This window comes from Pezoporus wallicus, unplaced genomic scaffold (assembly GCF_028554395.1).
Source record: "Pezoporus wallicus isolate ANWC-B61680 ecotype Strahan unplaced genomic scaffold, APGP_CSIRO_Pwel_v1 contig_6631, whole genome shotgun sequence".
Classification (NCBI taxonomy): Eukaryota; Metazoa; Chordata; class Aves; order Psittaciformes; family Psittacidae; genus Pezoporus; species Pezoporus wallicus.
This window is the reverse complement of record NW_026639372.1, coordinates 417,336-422,176: the sequence shown is the minus strand read 5'-3', so window position 1 is coordinate 422,176 and position 4,841 is coordinate 417,336.

Genomic DNA, 4,841 nt, shown 5'->3' with positions numbered 1-4,841 from the left:
TAGCACAGATGGGCTGGCAGGACTGGGGCAGTGGGAAGATGTCCAAAATGCTCAAGTGCAGCATTAGTCAGTGATCCAAAAGTGCCAGTGGGCTTAACTAGACAAAATCTTCCCTCCAGAATACTGCCTCCCCAAGGGCTTGGGGATCTAGGTAGGGGCCATCGTCAACCCTTCAAGTCAGGGGAAAGGGTGTGAAAAGGATCAAACTGATACTGCATGTCCACAACTGGTAGATTATAGACACTGCCCCAAACTGGGTGTTTTCTGGCAGTCCTGATGCAGGTGCAAAGGCAGTCCCAAACTATTTGGTGGCAGCCATCAAAATAACAGACTCATTATTCTCAGCTATGGTGGAATTTCACTTGTGAGATACAGTGACTGTGCTGGGCACCCTCAGGGCGATATGAATCATTTTTCCTGAAGACAATGGACCTGCTGTTTTGCGTGAGTGCAGTGTCCAAGCAGACTGGCCCTGGTCTATAAAAACTTCTGGAGGTATTGATGCTGGATCACCCGAGGGAACTGTACCACAGTTGAAAATGAATTGTCACCAAGATCCAGGGATTTGTGATGGGCACGCACTATGGCCTAACTAAAACCTGAAGCCCACAGCAAAGACTTGAAGGATCTCTTCTATCTGCAGGGCTGAATAACCACAGCATTTTGTAAGATCAAGTCCTCTTCTTATTAGTGTTGTTCATAATTTGCACATGCTATGTGAAACGTATTCTTTATTTAACAGGCAAAGTAATTTGTCAGGCATGTGTCACAGAAAATCTTCACCACAAACACTGTGTGACTTGTGAAAGCAAGCTGCCTGAAATACAGATGCTGAGGCTTCTTCCATCAGTCACAATAGGGTTAATCAAATCAAAGCAGAACATTCTTTTTCTCTGGAAAACTGAAGTCATAACCCTGTGTCTCTGTTATAAAAGCAGAGATTCCCTCCCTCATGGGATATTCAAGGCCAGTACTCCCACAGATCCTCCATCACAAATGTCCAGCTAAACAGAAGTGTACCTTTGAGTTCCTCCTGTGGAAGTCAGGACTGTGTGTGCCATTATGAAAGCTCAGAAGGCTCTTAGAAAATGGGTAGTCTTGACTCCAAGGGAGTTTTGTTTGTATTCAGATTATTTTCAATTGCAGTAGAAAGCTTTAGTGTCTACATCAGGAAGACAATTTTTTTTTGTTTTCCATTTTTTTGTGAAAATAAAATATTCTTTTATATTATTTTTCTTATCTCATTTTTAATCTCCATCTCTACGTGCATACAGCTCCTCTGATTGGATTTGCCTGTGACTGTGTAATGGATGGGAACTAGCTGAGCGTTGATTCCCTTTCATGACTGAGAGACATAACACAGTGTGGTTTTGTCACAGTGTATTTGGCAGAGTCCATGTGTGTGTGTTCATGGTGACTGTTTGTCAGAAAGAGGCAGGAAATTATGAGGGTGCAGCTCTTCTATGAGCTTCCCACTTGGGCACGCCGGGGTGCCTGGCCAACGCTCTCAGTGCAACCAGCACTGAGATGATGAGAAACTGCACGGCCCCACTAGTAAACAGTGACAGAGCTGGCATAAAGCCCCTTGTGTTTCTAAGGGTATTAAAGCAGGAGCCTCTTGTAGCCCAATTCGATGCCTCAGCTGTGGGTGGATGTGCAGTGCAGGAACTTTCCCAATTACCTGAGACTCCCAGCATTGGCTGCAACGGGGCTTCCCAGCTGAAGCATGTGCCTGGAGAATGGTTCGATGATGACTGGTGATGTGTTTCTTGATCTCTGTTCTCTCTATGCAGTATTGATTTGATGCATTGCTAATTGTCCTCTGTACTTCACTTATATACGTGTACATAATTTCTTCTCTTGTACTTATTTACTGTATAGAATTATTTGCCCACTTTACTGTGCTTTTTTGCTTTAGTGTGCTTGTTTAATACACTGTGCATGCTATACAGCTAGTGTGTGATTGTTTTGTTGAGTACCCTGCCTGTCAGAAGAACACTTGTGTACCCAGCAACCTCCCTGCCTCTCTTACAGACACCAGGTCCTGCTGCTTTCCCCAAGGCGGAACTGGACGTCTACAAAAAAGGGCCTCCCATGTACACGATGGAATTAAAAGCAGCCTTGGAGGAGAGAAAACAGCAAAGCTGGGGCAGGCAGACTACCGCCCAGGAAAGGTAAGGCAGCCTGCCCACCTCTCCTGCTCTGCTTTACAACTACCAGCCTTTGAGCATCCCCACCTTCTGTTGGGGCTTCTGAGAACACATGCCCACATTTCTTGTGGGGAGAACAAGGGCCTGTGGGGATGGGACAAGACAATGTCTTTAACCTGACAGAGGGGGGAGACTGAGATGGGATCTTAGAAGTTCTTCCCTGTGAGGGTGGTTGGACACTGGCACAGGGTGCCCAGAGTAGCTGTGGCTGCTCCATTGGTGGACACAGGGGCTTGGAGCAAGCTGCTCTAGGGGAAGGTGTCCCTGCCTATGGCCAGGATTGGAGCTGGATGAGCTTTAAGGTTCCTCCCACCCCAAACCATTGCGTGCTTCTGTGGCATCCTCAAGTCCCCAGCACTGCCAGGTGGCAGCCCATGATGCTGGCAAGCACTGCCATGGGCTCGCTGGCAGGTGAGCGCTAGGCCTGGCTCTTGCCCTGGCTTTTTGGCCACTGCAGTGGGTGCTGCATGTGAGGAGCGATGTGGGAAGAGGCTCTGTGCTGGCTGAGGTGGCATGGTCATGCTGGGACCTGAGTTTCTCACCCAGGAACCCTGTGGGCAGGGACCGGGGCTTTGTCATTGCTGTCATTGCAAGCAGGGCATCCCCTGTCCAAGGAGGTTGTGTTGTTCTCTGCTCCCTTCTTACTTCTGCCTAGGTCACCCCTTAGAGGCAGCCCATCTGCGCTGCCCGTAGCACCCCCAAAGTGATCCTCAGCCCACCATCACCACAGCCCCCCCCCCCAAATGAACCCAGGGAACCAAAATCCTGGAGGGGCCCCACCAAACAACCCCTGCCCCCAACTGAAGGTGCCCCCTAAAAGCTGCTCCCTCCCCCAAAGTCCCTAGCCCCAAAACGCTCCTTGTTGACCCCAGAACACACACCATGGGGCATGCCCAACCCCCTTTCCCTCCGGTATCAGGGAACCAGGGGAGAAGGACAGCCCCAGGGGGGAGGGGTCCCTAATTTGGGGTGTCTCCCCCAAAAGAGCCAAGAGGTCGGGTGGGGGATGAGCAGGAGCAACTGCGGAAGGGACTAGGAGCACTGGGATATTGAAACCTCAGCAGTATCTGGGGCCATAGGGGCCTCTATTGGTCTCTACTGGTGCAAACTGGTCCATACTGCTCCACACTAGGGTGTGTAAAATTGAGGACAAGACCAAGTTGGGTGGGAGTGTTGATCTGCTGGTTTCTACCTGGTTTCTGACATTGCTCAGTTGGAACTTTGATATCATGTAGTGCTTCCCACACTGCTGTTGCTGCTTCTCCTATCTCTGTGGGGGAATCTACTCTGATTAAGACATAATCTATATAATGGTACATTTTCACATTGTAAGGAAATGAGACTGTTTGTAGGAGTTCAGCGAGTGCAGCATGAACAGCTGGGGGTGAAGTCTGGTAAAGGTTTGATGTAGACCTTCCTAAGTAAAAGCAGATTTTTCCTTATCCTCTTCTTGGAAAGCAATCATATAAAGAACATCTCCTTTCATCTAATGCTGCAATCCAGGTGTGTGCAGCTGCTTGCAAAGTCTCTGTAAGTTTGCAATGTTTGGTGCAGCAGCTCTCAAGGACCTGTGTTAGCATTTAAACACCAGCAGTCAATTGTTAATCATCTTCTTCAATCAGGTTCATGACTCGCCAAACTGGTGAGTTCCATGGGGAGTGAGTTCTGAAAATGAGTTTTTTTGCTTTTCAAAATCAGCTGTGACTTCAGAGATCCCCTTTTGTGCTGCTGCAGACACTGGGGATTGTGGTACATTGGTGATCTTTGACTCCCACCTCCTGTGGCTTTGTGGTGAGCATAGGAGGGAGCTGAGTCCTCTTCCACCCCAGGGCTGCAATCCCAGGATGAGATGCCTCACCTAACCAGGATGAATCCCTTCCTTCAGCAGGGATAAAGGAGATCTCTGCCTCTCCTGGTCTGCCTATCCTGTCTGATGATGGGTCAAGAAACAGGCTGCCCGCAGAAGTGATTGTGTCACCATCCCTGGCGGTAGTTAAAAACCATGTTCTAAGGGACCTGGTTAATGAGTTGACTTGCCGGTGTTTGGTTAATGATGGACTTGATGTTCTTAAGGGTCTTGTGCAACATAAATAGTTCCATGATTCTACAAAATCTTGTTGTTTAGACCAAACTCTGTCTCTCATCACAGAAATGACACTGCAGAAAGGCAGTGTGTCTGCAGGTGAGGGAGGGAACATCAGTGTCTGCTTCAGGCTGTTTCCCATGGTGTTCCCCTGGAGCCCCAGGGTCCCTGGAGGGAGCCCAGTGGGGCAGAAGCAGAGCCACCTTGGGCTGCACCTCTGCTGCTGAGCTGGGCCGAGCTCCTGGGACACAGGTAGATGCTGGCAAGCAGGCAGTGCTGCAGAGAGACAGCTCTGCGAAGGAGCAGGGCTGGGGCACTGCCTGCAGGCACCCAGGGGAGACCTGCGAGCCTCAGAGAGCTTAAAGGCACTTGGCAGTTGAGGATGCTGAGAGCTCCCTGCAGGAGAAACCTTCCCAGCCCTGTGCATGGTAAGGCTCTGGGGGCAGGGCAATGCAGCTGCAAGTCCTGGAGGGATCTCCTTAAGCTGCTTCCTCGGACAGTCCATGGGATCTGTCAGGAGCACTCTCTTGGTTTCTCTGTGTAGATAA